This window comes from Chinchilla lanigera, unplaced genomic scaffold (genome assembly GCF_000276665.1).
Source record: "Chinchilla lanigera isolate Chin_1 unplaced genomic scaffold, ChiLan1.0 scaffold00035, whole genome shotgun sequence".
Lineage (NCBI taxonomy): Eukaryota > Metazoa > Chordata > Mammalia > Rodentia > Chinchillidae > Chinchilla > Chinchilla lanigera.
The window spans coordinates 16,160,002-16,173,383 of record NW_004955436.1 but is presented as its reverse complement, the minus strand read 5'-3'; the positions used below and the strand labels follow the sequence as shown (position 1 = coordinate 16,173,383).

Sequence of the window (13,382 nt, the reverse complement as noted above, 5' to 3'; positions counted from 1 at the left end):
AGAATTTATTCTGTGGCTAAATGAAATGTGCACTAAAAAAAAGTCTGTGATTGCATTTTGTGTTTTTACTGCATTGGTTGCTAGGCTGTAAACTGGAAAACTTCTGTAAGCAATGAAATCTAAATAAAAATAGGAAGTGTTGTAGCAAATCTGTTTCTTCATTAGTGAAATGAATTGACATCCCTGCCCCAAGATCTGGAAGACAATCAATAAATACTTTCCTGGTGTTTTATGATGAATAATTCTAGCATCATGGGTATACATTAGGAAACATGAAAGCATTGATTTCTCTGTAAATTTTAAAATTTTCTCCTCTATGTGTTTTGAGTAGTGTTTTGTTGTCTGTCAACCTCAGTGATGCTACAGTATTAGAAGTAAGAAGAAAACTTTAAACAGTGCAAGGACCCCTAGAGAATGATTCCGTGAATATTTATGATGCGCCGCTGTTGCCCGGATCCTGTGGTATTCAGTGGAAGTGCTGGAGTGTTTTAAATCTGGTTTTAAATTTAATAATTCTGTTTCCGGTGGCCGAAGAACACCTTGTGTGCCCCCTGATGGTGCACAGAGCGTAGGAGGGACCTTTGCTCCCTGGTGTGTCTAGAACAGGCTCCTCTTGGAAGCCGCCTTCGGTCCTAATTTTGTGACTGTTACTTCACACTTGGGCATCAGTTTTTAGATCTGCACTTAGGTGAATTAGAAAGGTAATGGATGTGAGTGCTGCTAAAAATGGACATCCTGACCATAATGAGATGCTCCCGCTCCCATCCTGCAGAGAAGATGAACAAACACAGAGGAGCCCCAAAAGTCACAAAGCCAAGCAACCTGGGTCAACAGGGCAGGCTCTTTTGCTGCTCAGTCTAAAATTGGAACGGTAATTAGCATGTGAAAAAGCCCTTCCACTGAAATGATTACTGCAGTTATAGGAGGCAGATTGGCTTTGCTAGGCAGTAGCTTCCAATCTGGCTCTAGAATCCTGTGTTTATGTTTCATATTTTGTCAGAGACCCAACTGGGTTAAAACAAAGTCCCTTTCACTGGTTCTGGAGTGAACTGAGTTAGGCCCGTCTGAGCTGCAGTGGTCCCGCTGCTTGGGCTGGTCCTCTGAGCCAGGGTTTAGTGACTTGGAGAAGTACTGTAAAGTGTGGTTGGTAGTTTGAAGCAGGGTGGTGAGTCCTGATGGTTTCTGCTGTCAGATCAGCAGTAGTTCAGTGCTATAGTCAGTCAAGTACACCTGGGCTTGGAATTGTTTTCTGGTCTCAGGGTATGTTTCTCTCTGCTCTGTTCCCATGGCTTCCCTGCCAGCATCAGATCCGAAGATCTGTGTTACTGAAAGTCTAATCTATCTCTGCAGGGTGAAGGCCTGGAAACTCACATTTTAATCATCTCTCCAAGTGGTCATTGTGCAGGTTTGCTTACCTCTGCTTTAGACCATGAGCTTGAAGACAGGCCCATTTCTTTCTTGGTTCTGAATTCTCAGATCTGCCTGAGCTCCTGGCACATTTTGGTTGCTAAAGTATTTTTGTGCAGTGAGTGAGATAGAATTCTCATGAGAAATGTGTCAAAGTAGGCAAGCCTGTGGGGTTCAGTTGCCTGATCAAAAGCTGCCTGGATGATTCTAGATCATTTATCGTCACTGTTTTGTAAGTCAGTAATGTGTAAAACTGAAAATTTAGCATGGACATACCAGAATTACTGTTTATCTTTTGGCCAAGAAAATAGAGTGTAACTTTATTCTTTGTATTCTGATCTTTTCTGAAATAAACTTTTAGAGTGGTTCTACATTTACAGAAAAGTTGCAGAGATGATGCTAACAGTTCTGGTTTGCCCTGTGTTGAGGTCCCCTGGCCCTGGCCTCGCAGCATCTTATCTTACTGTTACATTTGCTGCAGTAAATGAGCCAAGATTGCTATATGATGATTCATAAACTTGATATTATTAAGAATGTTAACTCAAAGGCCTCCGTAAGAGTTACTGTTGAAAGTTTGTAGAATTAGCTGTGCTTTAAGAGCATGTGCCTGTAACTGTAGCAGTCTGGGAGGCTGAGGCAGGAGGACTGAAAGCTTGAGACTAGCCTGAGCAGCTCAGCGACTTAGCAAGACCCTATCTTGCTAAACTAAAAACTGTAAAAGGCTTGGGGATGTAGCTCAGTGCCAAGGTCCTGGGTTCAAGTCCCAGAACTACCAAAAAAAAAGTTTGTAGATTTATAAATGAAAGAATATTTTTAATTTATATCAAGTTTTGAGTTTGGATTCTCTTAAAGCTTGAATTCAGACTCAGAATCTTTGAATTCTTACATATAGTCATATTTGTAAACAAACCACAAAGTGAATGATTGATACTTGTGATAAGTAGATTCGAAACAGGTATTTACAATCTTATTTGCCTTCCATACCTGGAGAAAGGGAAGGTTATTTCAAAGGTCAACTTTGGCCAATATACTTGAGGTGTTTCATATTAATGAAAATAAGTGCTTACTGACATGACAGGTTTCATTAGAGGTGATACTTGTTTTAATTATAGTATCTTCAAGTAGAGAGTAGTGCTCAAAAAATTTAAGAGGTACTGTGTGTCATGGATCCCAGCCAATCAGACTGAAGACCAAATAATCATAAGGGTGCCAGCTGGTAAATATAGTTCCTACTGATGTCTAAAATGCCCTAGAAATGTCTCCAGAAATTGCCAAATGTCTCCCAGTTGGGAGCCCCTGATATAAAGTAGTTATAACAGCCTGTCATGGCACGAGGAAGTGCTATATAAATATTTCTGTTAGTCCTGTCATTGGTATCTTCGTTCATTTCAGTTATTTACTTCTGATAAGTTTAGAACATACAGCTTAAGAAGACACACCAGGATTTCATTGTACAGTTCAGTCACCACATGTATTAAAAATAAGGTTACCTTGTTTAGGGAGGGTTGTGTTCTGCAGATTTTGGTACAGCTTGGAGGCACCGACCCTGCAGTAGGAGGGAACATCAGCTCTATCCCAGGCTTGTTTTCAGCTTTCTTTCTGTCCCTCTTCTGCCATCTTACCTCCTGACACTGCAACCTGTTGAAACTGGATGCCGTGGGGAGGACGAGGAAGTGTGGAATCTGGAATTTGGAAGACGGGCTGCTGTCGGGCTCCCCTACCTCCATCTATCGCCCCTGCTTCTAGTTGACTGGGGCTCAGCAAGGGTGGGAGGCTGTATTTTGGCTTGCACCAAATCCCCCTCATTTCCCATGATGACATGTTATTAGCATCCTGATCCTTGTGATTTGTTCAGTTAATCTGCGCTTCAGGGATCTGGGAAGATCACAGTGTTAGTTTTCTGTGACTTCCTTTTGTAATGTATGCTATGGGTAGGTAAGACTTTACCAGAAATGTTGAAGCCCAACAATTTAATATCTACAAACAGTGTATTAAATTTAGCTTTCCTGTCCTGTTTAATGTTCTAGAAACAGATGCTTAAATTGGTTAAAAGTTGTTTTATGTATTCTGAGGTATCCATTTTCCTATTGACAGAACAAATTATTTTACATCTCAAATCCATGAAAATAGAACAATCAATGGGATTTGAGAATCAGATGAAAATCCCCAATAATAGAACCATTGATCTCAGAACTTCCTCCTTTAAATCTTCTTGGCTATTCTTAGCAAATATTCATTTGCTAGTATTGGTTGATTATAAAGATAATGATTTAAAATGCGATCCTATTGGTTAAGCTACTGTTAAGTCTACTCAGATAAATTAATGAATTTTCTTCAAAAGACAGATTTTACATCTTTGTAATGGTTAGCTTTTTTATTCCCAGGACAAAATTTATGACTTACACAACTTAAAGGAGTAAAGGTTTATTTTGGCTTAGGGTTTGGAAGTGTCAGTCCATGGTTGGCTGGCTCTAAGTCAGAAACATCATGGTAGAAGGGTATGACGGAGGAAGGCTGATCAATTCATGGCACTTGGGAAGTAAGTAAAGAGTAGGGGATGTGTCAGAGAGGAAGGGGCCAGGGACCAGATATAGTCCCCAAGGTCATGCATGCCCTGATGACCCACCCAAACACACTCAGAAGTGTGCTTTACTAATCTCCTAGCACTCTTGCAAGCCAGTCCAGTTGACAAGATGAACTGTCATACCCCCATATAGCAATTATGATCAGCTCCTTCATATAGGATGAAAACAGTGGGACCCTGTCCTTCTCTTACACCCATCTCATCCCCAACATTTATAGTATTTTGAGTCAAACACTTGGGTTATAGAGCCAGTCTTCCTGACTTTCATTTCAGCTATTTCTACTTGCTAACTCTATAGTGTCTGGGTAAGTTGTGTAATTTTCAGTACCTGTAACCTTTGCTCAAAAGTGGGGACACTAAAAGCATCCATGCTATCTGGGTATTGTGAGGATTTGATTATATAGTAATCCATATGGGAAGCACTAAATAAATGTTGCTAGTGATAGTGTCAACAGTAGCGTTATTACTACCATTACTTCCACTGTTAATCACTGTTAGTATTAATAGAATTAGAGTCACTGAAATGAACCTGGTTTGGCTGAATTGAGATTTGATTTGCTCATTCTCTGTAGGTGCTAGTGACGCATGAAATAGTGAAAAGATAGAACAAGGTAGAAAGAAAATCCAAATTATTCACTGGACTCTAAACAGTGGTATCATTTCAGAATTGAAAGCACTAACATTGTGTGAGGTCCCATGGAAATTCTTCTTCTTAATTTCCTTAGACTAAATGTCTTCCTAGTGTATTAAATATGTATTGTTATTTATTTCAATTTTTAAAAAATTTTCAGTATTCTTATCTAATCTTTTTTCTTTTAGTAATCACATAATATCAAAGAATATTAGAAAGGAAACAATAATCAATTTTCATTTCTGCCCTTTTTATAGAATACTGTAATAACATATTCTATAAAGAATATGTTCATTTATTCATTTGCTTTTTTGAGACAGGGTTTCACTGTGCAGTTCAGGCTGGTCTTGAACTCACTTTGTAGCCTAGGCAGGCTTCGAACTCACAGCGATCCTCCTGCCTCAGCCTCCTGAGTGCTGGGGTTATAGGAATGTGCCACCACGCCCAGCGAGTAACTTTTATTTCTTATTGTCCCATTTAGTCTCTATGTTTATACTTGTGATTATGTATTTCTAATTTTTCTTCTTCTGCTCTAGATTTATATGATTTCATGGGCATTTTCCACTTTTCTCAGTAAGATCTACTAGTTATTATAGAACTTACTTAATCTTTTGGGGGTTTCGGTTATAATTTGCTTAAATATTTTCTTGGTTTTTAGTATTCAGTTTATTTCTAGTTTTTCAATATTATGGATGGAAAATTATCCCTGCTGATCTGTAAATGGGTGTAATACAAGTGCCATAAGGTTGCTGTGTGACAATTATGTAAGTGAATGGATAGAAATCAGATCCTACCGAGTAACAAAGTTGCTAGTGCTATTCCTGCTGCTCCTCTCAGTCATGACCCTTCTGCCCCTTGGCCAGTTGTTGTTTGTTAAGGGAACGTCCTGTGCATGGTGAATGGGTGACTGACTCCCAGCTTCCCCTGGGTCCACCCACTGGTGCTGCCACACAGATACGTTTCCCTGTTGTCCTTTTCTCTCAGGGGTAGAATGGCTGTGGTTGAGAATCCCTGCCGTAGGCCATTAGAACAGTCTGGCGCTCCTCTGTGTGTGGCAGATAAATATTTGCTGCTGTTATTATTGCTATTGGTATCACCCTTCATTTCTGTTATTTATTTCTGATAATTTCCCAGTAACGTGATGTCTGGGAGAAGAGCTTTGATCCTAGGACTGCTGACCTGAATTAAGACCTCTCCAGTGGATTGAGTTAAGCATAATAAGTTTAATTCAGTTTATTGGTAGGAATATCAGTACTTCTGAGATCCAGTCAGAATCTGGTTGATATTACCATATAAGGTTTTAGCTTCAGTTTCAGTACCTGCTGGTCAAGATGAGTTCATTTCTTGAATTTCCTTAGTTGTGCTGCCACATGTGGCATCTGAACAGTCTGGTAATGGCCTTTGCCCACTTTTTTCTTTTTAGTTCCTGTGCCATCCAAAATTTGCCTTCAACATCCAAGTCTGTATTAAACGTCTTGGCTGACCTTTTTCTGCCAAACACTGAGTGAAGACTTTGGGATTGTTTTGTCTTCTTCACTCAGTATTTGGCTGTTTTAGATTAAAACACTAACTGACACTACCATAATATGAGACTGCTTGGAATTTCAGTGTAAGGTCATATCATCTTTTTGCTTTTTGGTACCAGGAATCAAACTCAGGGCCTTGCGCTAGCCAGGCAGGTGCTGTGCCGCTGAGCTATATCCCTGGCCCTATTTTCCTTTGCTGAAGGATAATTTTGTGGGAAAGAAACTGAACTTTATATTCGGTGATACATGTCATCGAACAAACATGATTGCCTCTGGTTTAAGTACCCTTGACCCAGCTTTTCCACTTCTAGGCATCTCCCTGAAAGAGTTAAAGACATATTATGGTGATTCACACATACTCAGGTTTATAGCAGCACAGCTCGCAATAGCTCAATCTTGGAAGCGACTTCTCTGTTCACCAACAGATGAATGGATAAAGAGAATTTATTATTCACACAGTGGAAAATTACTCCGCCTTACAGAAAGATGAACTTGAGTCATTTGTAGGAAAATGGATGCACCTAGAGACCATAATGTTAAGTGAAGTAACTCAAGACACACAAGCTGAAAAGTCCCGTCTCTTATATGAGAAAGCCTAAGTATAAATGTATTAATGAGCAAAATAAAAGAAAGATAATAGGTAGATTTTTTTTTTTCCTCACGTGGAAAGGGGACCAAGAGATGGAGGGATGGAGGAAGGAGAGGAAGGAAGGGGTACAAGAAGAATGAAGGTGCGTCACATCCAGGTACCAGTTCCCCACCATGAATGTAACCATTAGGTGCTGCAAATATGGACTAATAAAAATGAGAATTAAAAAAAGTGCCCTTGGGGAAGAGCCCCAGCCCTAGCTACAGCAGAGGCTGTGAGTGCGTGGGTCCCACCCCATCTCGGCCCTTTCTGCCCTGGGACTCCCAGCCCTGGGTGCTGCCTTCCTTTGTCTGGGGATGGTCACTGTCTGGAGGAGCTGGCATGTAAGCAGGCCCGGGAGAGGGAGAGGAAGCCCTCAACTTCAGCCTTTTTACCGTGACTGTCCAGCTTCCCAGGTAGACTGCAGTCCAGCGGCAACTCTCTTGATACTGAGCCTTTTATTGGCCAGCTTCCCTAGTGTTTCCTGGGACTGCCTCCAAAACAAACTACTAGAGTTGAATCTTTCTCAGGATCTGCTTCTGGGGGGACCAAAGTGAGGTGTTCACCAACTTCCCTTTGATGCTGACTGATGAAAGGAGAGGATAAATCCAACCAGGAGAGCAGGCATCTCTCACAGGCCTGCCTGGGCTGCAGGATGGATTAAAGCCACCCAGGCTGGCATGTCCTATCCCCAGTACCCTGACTTTCTGCCATTCCTCAGACCATGGCCTGACTTAGGGGCTTGCAAGGATTCAGAAAACCTGAGCTTTTTATATTTGCTGCTTTCCCATGTAGAGACTGACTAATAGTAGGAAGGAAAGAAAAAAATTTTTAAAGCCCATTTCTCTGTTGCTGTCCTAATTTTGTCCTTCACATTCAAGTTAATTATTAATGCCTCAGGAAAAATTCTTAGCTTGACAGGCAGGCCAATATTAGTTTTAATTGTGCGCTTAGTCCAGAGGGCTGTGTTGGAGTTAAAGCCATCCAGGAGTTGTGGAAAGAACAGATGGTTCTATTTCTGGATGCTAGAAGGGATTTTGCAGGGCTGTAAGGAAAGAAGTGTCTTTAATTACAGGTACAGCTCCATCTTAGGTTAAATTCATTATGCTGACACTGCCTTGCTCAAATTTAAACAATAAAATCAAAGGCCAGGTGAGTCATCATCATCACCATCATCACTGTCATCCTCCTCTTCCTTTCCTCCTCCTCATCGAAGCAAATGAGAACAATTGAGCTGTAAGCATTTGGTTTATTAATTAAAAAAAAATCCTCTATTGGAGCTGATTTGTGAAAGTCAGATTTGGCTAGGATATACCACCTGGCTGTCTTTAAACAAGTGGGGTGGATTGCTGAGGTCCTGCTCGGGGCATTTCACGTAGGGTAGAAATTTCTGCCTCAGGAGTGGATAGAAAGAGCCCTCCCTTCCCCCTCACTCTCTTATCAGGCACCCAGCTGTGGTCTCCAGACCGCACATCTGCAGGAGCGTTTGTCATCAAGTCATGGAGCTGCTGTGCTTCCTCTCCAGCCAAATGTTGAATGTGGTTTCTAAAAAGCTGAGGTCACTGCCAGGTCTTCAGTGTCCTTTGCTGTAAGTGAATTCGACCCAGAGTGAATGCTGGCCCGCAGAGGTTTCCCGTTTTCCGTGTGAAAGTTCTGCCTTTGTTGTTTGTGATTAATAATGGGGTAGGAGACAAAGCCAAATGATTTCATTGTTGAGCACAGCCTTGAAGGTCATGAGAAACTGCCTGTTCAAGTTCAGCCTTGCCAAGCGTGGGGGGAAAGGTCTGCATCAACACCTGGGTGGTTTAGAAATAAAGCAGAGAATGCAGAAAAATAAGTGACGTGCCCTTCGCCATATGATGTGACAGTTGATTTGAATCTAGTGCAGCGCCATGTTGGGTCCATACAATACCTGGCCTCGGAGCCAAGTCAACACTTTAAAGAAAGGTGCACGGAGGTCCCACTGTGGGCCAGGCTGTTGCGAGTGGGTTTGTTGTGATAGGAGATGTGGTCAAGAACTGGCTGTTTGTTAAGAGCTGTTTTTGGGGCATTTTAGATTATATTGGTTTGTTGTTTGAAATACGATTTGGGGACCCCAGAGGTGGAGTGCTTGCCTAGCACACTCGAGGCCTTAGTTTCATCTGCAGCTCTGGGGAGGAGAAAAAGGGACATAAGATTTTGAAACAAATTTCTCAGTACTTAGGCGCTTTGAGTTTCATATTTTCAAAAGATTTTATAGTCACACGTAACTGATGGGCCCACAGCAGTTTGTTCTGTTTTTGTTTCTGTTGTGTTGTTGTTGTTGCTGTTGTTTTGAGACAGGGTCTTGCTATGTAGTTCAGGCTGGCTTTGAACTCACTATGTAGCCCAGGCTGGCCTCCCAGTGATTCTCCTGTTTCAGCCTCCCGAATGCTGGATTATAGGTATGTGCTATCACGTCTGGCACGGTAACCCTTAAATTTAAAAACGGGGAGGCCAAAACACATGAAGCCCATTGTCTTACAGAACTGTGTGTTTTTTGGTATCTTCTTTTCTCTGTGTTTTCTAGGCTTTTGATGAAGAAGTTAGGAAAAGATTAACTTCTTCTTTTCTCTGTGTTTTCTAGGCTTTTGATGAAGAAGTTAGGAAAAGTATACCCCTCATTGTCTTTTCCATAGGAAAAGGGAACTAAAGGCCTTATCTGTTACACAGGCTGCAGCAGCCACACAGTTTGAACCCTAAGGTAGATTCCTTTGAGTTTGACACACGGAGGGCCTGCTCTTCTCAGAACAGGTGAGTTGTGAGGTTATGTGGGGGCCGAGGTGTAAACTCCTCCCTCACCCTGTCCCCATTATTAGAATCTTTCCCTGCTTAAAACAAACAAAACAAAAATAACATGAAAACATTTAAAAAACATTACAATTTCGTTGGACTTTTATTATTTCTGTTGAAAAAGTTTTGTTACATGGCCAACCCTTAATTTCTTCTGAATGGTCAGAATTTTTCCTTCTTTTCTTAAAGATACATCAGACCATTTCTGTGCTGATTCAAGAAATGTTTATGATATATTTAAGGTGCATAAGGAACTATGGGAGAGAGACCAGAGAGTAAGACAGCTCCTTCTAGGAGTTAAGAACCTCCCTAGGAGTTAGGTCATATAAGAGTGGGTATGTAAGATATGAATAAGCAATTAATTACTATATGAATTCAGAAAGTGACAGTAGGATGCGTGTGGGCCAGGGGAGGAACTGTAAGGATGTCATGGAAGTGGGCCCCGTTTGCTCTGGAGGTCGATGGGATGCTAGGAGAGGAGGAATGTGTTCTAGGAAAAGGGCCAGGATGGATAGGGTGGCTCTAGGAAGAGTGCCTAACACTGTGCCGTGGAGGTGCCTAATCTTGTACCATGTAGATAGCCCGGTGGCGAAGGCCGTAGGTAATGTTTGGAGGTTTTGAGTGTGAGGGTTTTCATGATCGGGAGGAGGTTAATTTTTTTGAGATGACTGGAGCAGGGATATGTGGGGGGTTATTTTAGTGCCTTGAAGGAAAGATATTGAGTAGTCCATGTTGAGCTTGGTACATCCATGGATCTCTTGGCTTTGTTGGACAATTAAATTGAGTTATGGCTAAGTTCACTGCATCAATTTGCATATTTAAGATTCTGCGGCCAAAAGCTGAGCTCACCGCTCTTTTGAATGTAACTGATGGAAGGAACTTCTGTGTGGATGAATCTTCTCTACGCAGTTGCTTTCCAGATTGGGAAGTCAGCTACTACCTGCAGAAGCTGCTCCTGACGGTGACCAGCTTGTCCCTCGTGCGTTCCCCGTGAAAGGTGAAAGGAGCCGTCAGGCCGCATTTCCTTACTGTCGGGTCTGTTCCCGTGGGATTGCTCTCGTGTTGACTTTGCGTGTGGTTGCTTGTCTGCACAGCAGCCTCACTGGGGCTGGAAGCCCAGGTGCCCACAGCTCTGCTCTTGCTGCTTTGTGTTTCTGCTTCTGACTTTCTGTTCTCACTTTGTGACTCACAGGCGGGGATGGGTGATTACAATGTGCTGCAGATAAGGGGGTGAATCACTAAGATGATTTCTCTTGCGACTGTAGGGCACTGGTAGGAATTCATAGCTTACAACAGAACGGATATATCATCTTGTACCTCTAGAGGTCAGAAATGTGACATGATGTAGGTCTTGTTGATATGATCCATGATATGGATCTGATGTAATATGGGTCTCACTGGAACGAAATCAAGATGTTAGCAGCGTTGCATTCCTTTCAGAATTGCTAAAGATGAATCCATCTCCTTGTCCTTGCCGATGTCAATAGGCTGCCCACTTTCCTTGGCTCATGGCCCTCTCCTGCTTAGATCAACATCAGAAGGTGGAGTCCCTCTCAGCTGTGTGCTCTGATAGTCTCTGGCTTCTTCCCCTGATGAGGACCCCTGGGATTGCATGGGGCCAACTGAGAGAATCCAAGAGGATCTTTCTGTTTTAGAGTCATGTTAACTCTCAATCAGAATTCTACCGGCAGGCTCAGTTACCCCTCACCGTGTTGCCAACTGTAATCAAATATAGGTTCTCGGCACTAGACACAGGCTCTTCTGCGGGGGTAGACGGGTTATCTTGTCTGCCATAGTGAATATCTCTTGATTTTCTTTTTTACGAACATGTGCACTGAGAGTTTTGACTGGTGAGTGGTTCTTAATCTCTCCTGCTCATCTGAAATAAATTTTATCAGTTTCTTTTGGAAGCTGACTTACAGTTAATTAAAAAAAGTTAGACAAAGCTTTTCGTGTGTGTGTGTGTGTTTGTGATTTGATGATGTATGTGTTTGTCTGTGGTTGGGGAAAAAGGAGTGACCCAAATACTTTCAACTTTAGGGACCACATAGGATTCAAGTTCTGCAGTGGACCCTGACAAGAAGATTGCTAACTTCCCCGAGACATAAACGTGTAAACCACACATAGCATCTACTTCCTGCACTTCTCTGAGCCACATCCTTCAGTTATGTGATGTAGTGGTTTTTTCTCAGTGCTGCTTGGCAGCATGTTATTAAGGACATACCTGCCCAAGTGTGTTGGGGAGAAAACAGCAGAATAACCAAACTAACAGTGGAGTTCAAAGGATTCCTATTTTATGAAAAGTGGAGAAGTTCAGAGGTTAATAACAAGGTGCTCCCCTTCCCCCGTCTGTGGTTTCAGTAGTGATTTGGTCTGTGAGAGGAATTTATTTGCAGTAAATTCAAATGTTATTGTGGTAGCTGGTAGAGATTTCATGTGCATCACATTCTAATCACATTCTGCTTTTGATATAGTAACCCAGACTGTAAGTATCATGACTGTGAATATTGATGTGTTATAGTAGTACAGTTCGTTTTTTTTTTTTGGTCTTTTTAGACAGGGTTTCACTATGCAGTTCAGGCTGGCCTTGAACTCACTTTGTAGTTCAGGTTGGTCTCGAACTCGAACTTGAAGTGATCCTCCTGCTTCAGCCTCCCAAGTGCTAGGATTACAGGCATGCACTACAATGCCTGGCCAGTAGTGCAATTCTTAATTTACTTATAAACGATGAGAGTAATTTGTGGGGACTGTCACTTCCCAGAAATTTCTGCTTCTCTTTTTTGAGACAGGGTCTCGGTGTACAGTTTAGGCTGGCCTTTGATTCACTGTGTAACATGGGCTGGCCTCGAGCTCACGGCGATCCTCCTGCCTCAGCCTCCTGAGTGCTGGGATTACAGACATGAGCCACCATACCCAGCTTCTATCTGCATTTTTATGAAGGGTTCATACTTGAAAGATTTGTTAAGAAAAAGACTTGCAGGACAAAGCAGATAATTCACTTAGACCCATCACTTCTTCCTTATTATTTTTATAGACATGAATGAAACTTTATAGATAAGATTTTTTCTCCTTTCACTCATCACTCTATAGATAATGCAATGGTTATTGAATGATATTTAACTTAGAATAGACTAGTATAGATTTTAGAGTATTTAGGGCAGTAATATTTAAAATAATTTTTAAAAAATATACATTTCTGAGACACATAGTTGACTGTTACAGTGCAGGTAGGTTTTGCCATAGACAAATAGATGGCATAACAGCGTAATAACCTACCTGCCAGCTACTGCTTTAATCTTTTGTTTTCATACGGAAAAAGTCTACCAGCTTCTGTTTTTCAAAGAGAAAATTAGCTTCAAGAAACAGTTATTTGTTGGGTGAGAGCCAAGAGACAGATTCTGGGAATGTCAGAAGTCCCCATAAAGGGGGGAGGTTTATGTTCATTACTGATAGTCCTTAATGGCCTGGTAATCGAGGTTCTCATAGACATCAGAATGCCATCGACCTAAGGAACAGTGGAACTGGTGCATCGTAAAGACTCTGTAAAAAATTTTAACTAGGCGTAAGCCGGATAACCTGTTCGTCTATGTGTGTGAAGGTAGGCTTTTCCCTGCTGCAGTGCTGGTGTGGAACCCGGAGCTTTTGTGTATGGTCCGCAAGTGCTCTACCCCTGAGCTACTCCAGCCCTGAAGTTAGCTCTTACAGGGTGGGTTTTTTCTTCTCCTTTCCTCTCCTTTCCTCTCCTTTCCTCTCCTTTCCTCTCCTTTCCTCTCCTTTCCTCTCCTTTCCTCTCCT

At 41.9% G+C, this 13,382-nt stretch overlaps 1 protein-coding gene across 4 annotated transcripts in view; it reads left to right on the top strand.

The window, feature by feature from the left end:
- Utrn (utrophin) overlaps positions 1 to 13,382 on the top strand; it is a 506,964-nt gene that overhangs the window by 63,996 nt on the left and 429,586 nt on the right. The gene's annotated exons all lie outside the window — the stretch shown is intronic.